Source organism: Triturus cristatus, chromosome 1_1, assembly GCF_964204655.1.
Source record: "Triturus cristatus chromosome 1_1, aTriCri1.1, whole genome shotgun sequence".
NCBI lineage: Eukaryota > Metazoa > Chordata > Amphibia > Caudata > Salamandridae > Triturus > Triturus cristatus.
Window position 1 is genome coordinate 176,742,683 of NC_140579.1, and position 10,000 is coordinate 176,752,682.

General features: G+C 64.6%; 2 non-coding genes and 1 pseudogene across 2 annotated transcripts; all 3 read right to left on the reverse strand.

The window, feature by feature from the left end:
- LOC146869927 (28S ribosomal RNA) overlaps nucleotides 1-1,490 on the reverse strand; it is a 4,167-nt pseudogene extending 2,677 nt beyond the window's left edge.
- Nucleotides 1,491-1,921: 431 nt separating this feature from the next.
- On the reverse strand, nucleotides 1,922-2,075 carry LOC146869928 (5.8S ribosomal RNA). The gene has a single exon (XR_014959903.1). It is a non-coding gene; the product is annotated as a 5.8S ribosomal RNA (ribosomal RNA).
- Nucleotides 2,076-3,057: 982 nt separating this feature from the next.
- LOC146869929 (18S ribosomal RNA) lies at nucleotides 3,058-4,875 on the reverse strand. Its single transcript, XR_014959658.1, has one exon. It is a non-coding gene; the product is annotated as an 18S ribosomal RNA (ribosomal RNA).
- Nucleotides 4,876-10,000: the final 5,125 nt, after the last annotated feature.

The window sequence follows — 10,000 nt, forward strand, 5'->3', positions numbered from 1 at the left end:
CACACTCCTTAGCGGATTCAGACTTCCATGGCCACCGTCCTGCTGTCTATCTCAACCAACACCTTTTCTGGGGTCTGATGAGCGTCGGCATCGGGCGCCTTAACCCGGCGTTCGGTTCTTCCCGCAGCACCAGTTCTGCTTACCAAAAGTGGCCCACTAGGAACTTGCATTCCATGCCCGGCTCCACGCCAGCGAGCCGGGCTTCTTACCCATTTAAAGTTTGAGATTAGGTTAAGATCGTTTCGGCCCCAAGACCTCTAATCATTCGCTTTAGCAGATAAAACTGGGGGCTCTGAGCGCCAGCTATCCCGAGGGAAACTTCAGAGGGAACCAGCTACTAGACAGTTCGATTAGTCTTTCGCCCCTATACCCAGGTCGGACGACCAATTTGCACATCAGGACCGCTACGGATCTCCACCAGAGTTTCCTCTGGGTTCGCCCTGCCCAGGCATAGTTCACCATCTTTTGGGTCCTATCACGCACGCTCATTTTCCACCTCCCCGACGGAGGGGGCGAGACGGGCCGGTGGGCGCCCGCCACTGGAAGCGCAGCGGGATCTCACCACAGCCGGCGCACGCTGGCCCTCAACTTCATTGCGCTACAGGGTTTCGCTCGGCCCTCCGACTCGCGCACGTGTTAGATTCCTTGGTCCTTGTTTCAAGACGGGTTGGGTGGGTAACCGACATCGCCGCAGATCCCTGGAGCCCGGTGTGGGCCTCCCCGCCCGGCAGCACGACGCGGTCGGGCACCCTGAGAGCAGTCCGCCCCAGTCGACAGTCGCGCCGGGAGCAGGGGGCCCCGTCCCCCCTTCAACCGCCCCGGCGCACCCCTCGGGGCGGCCGGGAACGAGTGCCCGGGGGATGGCGTGGAGGCCGTCCAATCTCCCTCGGCCCCGCGGACATGGCAAAGCTGCTGCCAGGGGGGCCGTTACACCCTCCGCCGGAGCAGAGGAAATGCACCCTGCGGGGGCCAGGTATAGCCCTGGCGCCCATCCCGCAGAGGGGATCCGGAACTCCCGGGCCACCGACCTTCCCGCCGTGTTGAATCCTCCGGGCAGACTGCACTGACCCCACCCGTTTACCTCTCAACGGTTTCACGCCATCTTGAACTCTCTCTTCAAAGTTCTTTTCAACTTTCCCTTACGGTACTTGTTGGCTATTGGTATCGCGCCCGTATTTAGCCTTAGATGGAGTTTACCACCCGCTTTGGGCTGCAATCCCAAGCAACCCGACTCAGAGAAGACCCAATCCCGGCGCGCCGGGGGCCGGTACTGGCCTAACACCATCCGCGGGGTGAGCCTCGATCTGAAGGACTTGGGCCCCCTGAGCGATGCCGGGGAGTCGGTCTTCTGTACGCCACATTTTTCCACGCCCGCCGCCAGGGCTCTTCCCTCTTCACTCGCCGTTACAGGGAGAATCCTGGTTAGTTTCTTTTCCTCCGCTTAGTAATATGCTTAAATTCAGCGGGTCACCACGTCTGATCTGAGGTCGTAGTTGGAAGAAAAACGCCGGAGCGTCGGGGGGAGCCGCCGGGGGAGGCCAGGCCCCTACCGGAGCAGGGGCCTAGTGTCCCAGCAGCACGCACGCCCTCTTTCCCCGGATCGGATCTGGAGGGGGTTAGGCCTCCCCGGGAAGCCAGCCATGGAGGTGGGTGCCCGAGGCGCATGTGCGCGGGTAACCGGTGGGACACCACAGACAGCCACACGTGGCACGCAGCCAGGCGCGCAGGGGCGGACCGATTGCCAGGCCCCTTCTCGGGGCCAGGCGCGCCGGCGGTGTACCTCCGCAGCAGGACCCGGCGAGGGACCCTGCCACGGGCGATCGGGGGGTCTGACCTTGCGGGGGGACAAAGGGAAGTGGAGCTAACCCTGCGACGGCCCCAGCCGAGTCTCGGGGAAGCCCCGGGGCGATTGACGATCGAGCGACCCTCAGACAGGTGTAGCCCCGGGAGGAACTCAGGGCCGCAAGGTGCGTTCGAAGTGTCGATGATCAATGTGTCCTGCAATTCACACTAATTCTCGCAGCTAGCTGCATTCTTCATCGACGCGCGAGCCGAGTGATCCTCAGCCAAGAGTCCCAGGCAACTTTTCAAAAACGTTCGCCCACCTCCAGGCGCATGAGAGGCGGGAGGAAGATGACGTCGTCCGTCCACCGACCACGCGGCGAGATGGCCCAGGCGCCCCGTTCAAGGCGTCCCCTCTGGGAGTTAGACTGCACCATTGGGAGAAAAAAAACTTTACCAGGCGCTCGGCCCAGGAGTCCCCCCCCACCCACCCGCCGGCGAGGAAGGGGGCTCCTGGAGCGACGGGAGCAGGCAGCCCCACAGCCGCCGGTCCTTCCTGGAATAACCCGGGAGGGACCGCGTAAGTCTTCAAACCCCTAGGCCCGGCCGCACGGGACCGGTTCGAACCGAGTACCTGGCAACGAGGGAGGGTCGCCCCACCTGCACGTGAGCCTTCCGTCGCCGGGCGGCCCGAGCCGTGCCGGTGGGCTGGCGATTAGTCCACCCCACCCACGCCCGGGTCGGAGGCGCCGGTAGGGAAGAGCCAGGCGGCTCCCCTTCCCGCACATCTCCCACCGAAAGGAGGAGGGATCCCCTCACAGGCCCTCAGCCCTTTCTCTTCTAGGCCACCCTGCCGCACGAGAAGGGCCGCTCCTTGGCCACCCAGAACCCGATCGGGCCGGGACTCGGGCACGGGAGGGCCCAGCCGGCGTCAGGGCCTTTTGAGGGTGGGGCGGTACCAGCCCGGGGATGCACTGCCATTCGGTTTCACTCTAACCGTCTCGGGAGGGCCTACCGCTGAGCCCCTCCCAGGAAAGGGACCGGAGACGGGGCCACCCCCCGTCCCCGGTACCCTCGCTCGTCGGTCAGGCCCTCCCCGGGGAAAGAAGCACGCCAAAGTCCCGGTCCTCACCCAGGCGCCCCATGCGGCCGCGGACCGCTCCGCCGGCCGGGGCGCACCAGGGCAGAACCGGGCCCTGTGCCTACGGTTTGTGCTTGCAGGAGGCGGGGAGGGCTTCGGGCTGGTGCCATCGGTCTCCCGGGCCGCTCCGCCGTTAATGATCCTTCTGCAGGTTCACCTACGGAAACCATGTTACGACTTTTACTTCCTCTAGATAGTCAAGTTTTTCGTCTTCTCGGCGCTCCGCCAGGGCCGTTGCCGACCCCGGCGGGGCCGATCCGAGGACCTCACTAAACCATCCAATCGGTAGTAGCGACGGGTGGTGTGTACAAAGGGCAGGGACTTAATCAACGCGAGCTTATGACCCGCACCTACTGGGAATTCCTCGATCATGGGAAATAATTGCAATCCCCAATCCCTATCACGAACGAGGTTCAGCGGGTTACCCGCACCTGTCGGCGAAGGGTAGACACGCGCTGATCCGTTCAGTGTAGCGCGCGTGCAGCCCCAGACATCTAAGGGCATCACAGACCTGTAATTGCTCGATTTCGTGTGGCTGAATGCCACTTGTCCCTCTAAGAAGTTGGACGCCGACCGCTGGGGGTCGCGTAACTAGTTAGCATGGAGGAGTCTCGTTCATCATCTGAATTAACCAGACAAATCTCTCCACCAACTAAGAACGGCCATGCACCACCACCCACAGAATCAAGAAAGAGCTATCAATCAGTCAATCCTTTCTGTGTCCGGGCCTGGTGAGGTTTCCCGTGTTGAGTCAAATTAAGCCGCAGGCTCCACTCCTGGTGGTGCCCTTTCGTCAATTCCTTTAAGTTTCAGCTTTGCAACCATACTCCCCCCGGAACCTAAAGATTTTGGTTTCCCGGAAGCTGCTTGGCGGGTCATGGGAATAACGCCGCTGGATCGCTAGTCGGCATCGTTTATGGTCGGAACTGCGACGGTATCTGATCGTCTTCGAACCTCCGACTTTAGTTCTTGATTAATGAAAACATTCTTTGTAAATGCTTTCGCTTTGGTTCGTCTTGCGCCGGTCCAAGAATTTCACCTCTAGCGGCAAAATACGAATGCCCCCGGCCATCCCTCTTAATCATGGCCCCAGTTCCGAAAACCAACAAAATAGAACCGGAGTCCTATTCCATTATTCCTAGCTGAAGTATTCAGGCGACCGGCCTGCTTTGAACACTCTAATTTTTTCAAAGTGAACACTTCGGACCCCCAGGACACTCAGTCAAGAGCATCAAGGGGGCGCCGAGAGGGAGGGGCTGGGACAGGCGGTAGCTCACCTCGGGGCGGACCGCCAGCTCGATCCCAAGATCCAATTATTAGCTTTTTAACTTTGACAACTTTAATATATGCGATTGGAGCTGGAATTACCGCAGCTGCTGGCAGCAGACTTGCCCTCCAATGGATCCTCGTTAAAGGATTTAAAGTGTACTCATTCCAATTACAGGGCCTCGAAAGAGTCCTGTATTGTTATTTTTCGTCACTACCTCCCCGAGTCGGGAGTGGGTAATATGCGCGCCTGCTGCCTTCCTTGGATGTGGTAGCCGTTTCTCAGGCTCCCTCTCCGGAATCGAACCCTGATTCCCCGTTACCCGTGGTCACCATAGTAGGCACAGAAAGTACCATCGAAAGTTGATAGGGCAGACATCCGAATGTATCGTCGCCGTCACGGGGACGTGCGATCGGCCCAAGGTTATCTAGAGTCACCAAAGCAGCCGGGCGAGCCCGGATTGGTCTTGGTCTGATAAATGCACGCATCCCGGGAGGTCAGTGCTCGTCGGCATATATTAGCTCTAGAATTACCACAGTTATCCAAGTAACAGATGGATCAATCAAAGGAACCAGAACTGATTTAATGAGCTATTCGCAGTTTCACTGTACCGGCCGTGTGTACTTACACGTGCATGGCTTAATCTTTGAGACAAGCATATGCTACTGGCAGGATCAACCAGGTAGCCGCACCTGCTGACGGGGTGGGTTCGGGGGGTCGCATGCCCATCTTCCCGACCGGACAACCATCACACACCGCTCCCTCTCGGGAGCCTGCTGGGGAAAGGAGTCCACCGGCCTGGGCGGGAGGGCTCGCTGGAGGGGTGGAGAGGTGCGGTCACATGGGCACCGGCAGGCCCAGCCGTCTCCCACAGAAGGGAGAGGTGGGCCGAGGCACAGCCTGAGCGAGACGCAGGGGTGCCGGAGCCTGGCGGCAACGGCACCCCTTGGAACAGTCGTTGTGAGCTGCTGTGGAAATGTGCTGGGCGGAGAGGGGTGACGGTGTGGCGCACGGCGCCTACAAACCTGCTGGGCAGCAGCATCCGGGGGCCTGGTGCCACCCGACCCCTTCCGCTCGGGTCAGACCACTGGGGAGCACGAGCTGCCGGGGCCACTCGGCCTTCGCTCTGCTGGGTAGGGTGAAGGGCCTCCTGCCTCGAGTTGGACGGTCCATGCGGGTAGGAAGCTTCTTGCTTGAAACAACAGCTGAGGCTGGCCAAGCAGTCCATCCCTAAACGGACCGAGAATGCCCAATCGATCAGAGTACGGCCAGGGCATCCCCTGGCAGGCCGCCCTGCGTGGGGGGGATGGTGACTTCACATCTCTGCCTGCTCCCGGGGCGAGCAGGCTCGGAGGAAAGGCCCACAGGGAAAGGGCTGAGAGGAAGGCGCAGACCCTGGCCCCCGGGGGCCCTGGTGGCGGGCCGGGTTGCTGCCTTCCCCTGTCTCAGAATCATCGGACCTCACGGAGATCTGACTGAGCAAACTCGGAGAAAAAGGACCATCGGGAAGGGGCTGAGAGGCAGGTGCCGACCTGGGCCTCGGCGGGCAGGCCCGGGTGCTGCCTTTCCCGGTCTCAGAATCGCCGGATCTCACGGAGGTCTGACTGAGAAAACTCGGAGAAAAGGGACCATCGGGAAGGGACTGAGAGGCAGGCGCAGACCAGAGCCCCTGGGGGCCCCGGCGGGCAGGCCCGGGTTCTGCCTTCCCCTGTTTCGGAATCGCCGGACCTCACGGAGGCCTGACTCTCCCTAGGGTCACTCTCCCTAGTAACTCTCCCTAGTAATCCGGAGGAAAATTACCCCCCTTTCTTGTAATCCGTGCACACGAGGTGACCCAAGGCGCAAACGTACCCAACCTCCTGGAGCCCTCGCTGGGATCGGGGAGGCAAATGAGCCCTCATCGGGACTTCCAGGCAAGCCCGGCCATCTGGTCGCCCCATTGGAAAGCATTGCGTGCGACCAGATGGCCGAGGGGATAGGTGCGACCAGATGGCCGAGGGGATAGGTGAGACCAGATGATCAAGGGGATAGGTGTGACCAGATGGCCGAGGGGATAGGTGCGACCAGATGGCCGAGGGGATAGGTGCGACCAGATGGCCGGGCTCGATAGAGAAGCCACCTGGTCGCTCGGTGCCACAACGAAAGAGTGAGCGGGCTCTGGGGCATGGGGGACCGGAGGCCCAGGGCCCCAGCTGGGCCCCAACTATGGAGGCTGCGAGGGAGACCCGACGGGCCCTCCGACCCGGGGCCCGCGGACACCTTGACAAGCAGGGGAGGCCTGCACCGGACCGACAGACCCCTGTCCTGGGCCCTAGGTGGAGCAGCTGGCCGGGGAATGGGGGCCAGGGCCGGAGCACCTGACCCGGGGCCTGACAGGGCCCCTGGACCCAGGTGGGGATCCCAGAGGCGCCGGGGAAGCCTCGCCGGGCCCGCCGGACCCCGTCCCGGGCACCCTGCTACGCGGCAGGAACGAGGATGGAGTCCGGGGTGGGGAGGTCGCCCTCCATGGGGCCCTCAGGGACCCGGCCTGAGCTCCTGAACCCAGCCAAGCAAGGGGAGGCTCCCCGGGCACAATGGGACCCCATCCCGGGCCTTTGGCAGAGTGGCAGGCCGGGGATGGGGCCAGGGTCGGAGCACCCGAACCGGGGCCCAGCGGGGCCCCTGGACCCAGACGGGGCTCCCAGGCCCAGAGGTGCAGGGGATGCCTCCCCAGGCCCGCCGAACCCCGTCCTAGGCACCCTGTCACGCGGCAGGACTGAGGACGGAGCTCGGGATGGGGAGGCTGCCCTCCCTTGGGCCCTCAGGGGCCCCGGCTGGAGCTCCTGAACCCAGCAGAGCAAGGGGAGGCTCCCTGGGCACATCAGTGCTGTCCTGGGCCTTTGGCAGAGCGGCAGGCTGGGGGACGGGGCCCAGGGCCGGAGCACCCAACCCTGGGCCCGGCGGAGCCCCTTGAACCAGCCGGGGCTCCCAGGCCCAGAGGCGCAGGGGAAGTCTCCCCGGGCCCGCCGGACCCCGTCCCGGGCACACTGCCACGCGGCAGGACCGAGGACAGAGCCCGGGATAGGGAGGCCTCCCTCCCCGGGGCTCTCAGGGGCCCCAGACGGAGCTCCTGAACCCAGCCAAGCAAGGGGAGGCTCCCCAGGCAAAACGGAACCCCGTCCCACACCTTTGGCAGAGCGGCAGGCTGGGGTAAGGAGCCCAGGGCCGGTGCACCCGACCCGGGGCCCGGCGGGCCCCTGGACCCAGCTGGGGCACCCAGGTCCAGAGGTGCAGGGGAAGCCTCCACGGGACAGCCAGATCCCGCCCCAGGCACCCTTCCACTTGGCAGGACGAAGGACGGAGCCGGGGGTGGGGAGGCTGCCCTCCCTGGGGCCCCGGTCAGAGCTCCTGAACCCAGCCAAGCAAGGGAAGGCTCCCCGGGGACAACGGAACCCTGTCCCGGGCCTTTGGCAGAGCGGCAGGCCGGGGACGGGGACGAGGGCCCCTGGACCCAACTGGGGCTCCCAGGCCCAGAGGTGCAGGGGAAGCCTCCCTGGACCGAGGACAGAGCCCGGGGTGGGGAGGCCGCCCTCCCCGGGGCCTCTGGGAGCCGCTGAACCCAGCGAGCAGGGGGAGGCTCCCTGGGCATGACAGAACCCCGTTCCAGGCCTTTGGGGGGCCGGCAGGCCGGGGGACGGGGCCCAGGGCTGGAACAACCGAGCCGGGGCCCAATGGGGCCCCTGGACCCAGCCAGGGCTCCCGGGCCCGGAGGTGAAGGGGAAGCTGTCCCAGGGCCTCGTTCGGGCACCCTGCCACGCAGCAGGACCGAGGATGGAGCCTGGGGTGGGGCGGCCACCCTCCCCACTGGCCCTTGGACCCAGCTGAGCAGGGGGAGGCTCCCCGGGCCTGCCAGACCCCATCCAGGGCAGCCTGCCACACGGCAGGCCAAAGGACAAACCCAGGGCTGGTGCGGCATCCTGGCCCGTCCAGCTGCCGACTGAGGACTGCTAGGCCAAGAGGGGTCCCAGAGTACCCTGTCCCTAGTAATCCGGAGGAAGGCTATCCCCTTTCTGGTAACCTGCGCGCACTGCAAGACTGAGGGGACCCTAGGCGCGGACATGCCCGACTTCCTGGAGCCCTGGCTGGGATCCGGGAGGCAAATGAACCCTTCATCGGGACTTCCAGGGCAGCTTGGCCATCTGGTCGCCCCATTGGAAAGCATTGCATGCGACCAGATAGCAGAGGGGAAAGGTGCGACCCGATGGCCGGGACCGAAAGGAGGCCCATCTGCCTGCCCACCCCGAGCCTTCGTGGTAGGGCTCCCGCCTGCCCACGCAGGGCTCGGGGGCTCCTCTTCCCGGGGGCTCGAGGAACCCAGCTGGGCCTCAGGCACGGGGAGGACCGCCGGAGCTCTCAGGCAAAACACCCGGGGGAGGACTGCCTGGGACCCATGGAGCTCGCACCAGGCACTTTTGCCAAGCCGTGGGCCAGAAGAGGGAGCCCCTGGATGGAGGGGAGGTGTTGTCATGGCATAGCCCATCTGGTCCCCAGCAAAGAACCGCCAGCCTGGGAGGGGTGTTCCGGCCTACCCTGCCCCTATTAATTCAGAGGAAGGCTACCCCCTTTCTGGGAACCCGTGCACACCGCAAGACTCAGGGAACCCTGGGCGCGAACGCACCCGACCTCCTGGAGCCCTGGCTGGAAAGGTGGGACCCGATGGCCCGGACCGAAAGGCCTCCCATATGCCCGCCCGAGCCTTTGCGGTAGGGCTCCCGCCTGCCCACGCAGGGCTCAGGGGCTCCGCTTCCTGGGGGCTCGGGGACCTCGGCTGGGCCTCAGGCACGGGTAGGACCGCCGGAGCTCTCGGACCCATGGAGCCCGTCCCAGGCACTTTGCCACGCCGGGGGCCGGAGGAGGGAGCCCCCGGACGGGGAGGTGTTGTCCGGGCATAGCTCATCTGGTCCCCAGCAGAGAACCGCCAGCCCGGGAGGGGTGTTCCCGGCGTACCCTGTCCCTACTAATCCGGAGAAAAGCTACCCCTCTTTCTGGGAACCCGTACGCACCGCGAGACTCCGGGGACCCTGGGCGCGAATGCACCCGACCTCCTGGAGCCCTGGCTGGGATCCGGGAGGCAAATGAGCCCTCATCGGGACTTCCAGGGCAGCCCGGCCATCTGGTCGCCCCATTGGAAAGCATCGCGTGCAACCAGATGGCCGAGGGGAAAGGTCCCACCAGATGGCCGGGACCGAAAGGATGCCCATCTGCCCGCCCGAGCCGAGCCATAGCGGAAGGGCTCCCCCCTGCCCTTGCAGGGCTCCGGGGCTCTGCACCAGGGACCCTTGTCCCGGGCAGATGGACACTTGGCAGGCCACAGGACGGGGGCTCCCACACCCCAGGCCCTGACCAAAACCCAGGCCCCGGGGCTGGTACCTGCTTCTCAACCCAGTCAGGCCGGGGAGATCAGGGAGCCTGTCCGGGTACGAGGGACTCCTGTCCCAGGCACATGGAGCCTCAGGACATGCGCTCGTTTAACACAAATCTTTTCCATAATTCCGCGTGGAGGCCTTACGCCAATTCCGTCCAGCCCTATTCTGAACTCTAGCCAGGCCGCGGAGAGCCTCCCCGGGCCCTGGTGGACCCCCTTCCCCAGCAGCCGGACCCTCGGCTGGCTTGAAGTATGGGGGGCTCCGGCACCCCGGGGCCCGCCGGACGGAGCTCGAGCCCCGGGCCCGTGCCCAGCTTCTGAACCCTAGCCAGGCCGGGGAGAGCCTCCCCGGGCCCCGGTGGACCCCCTTCCCCAACACCCAGACCCTCGGCTGGTCGCAGGACGG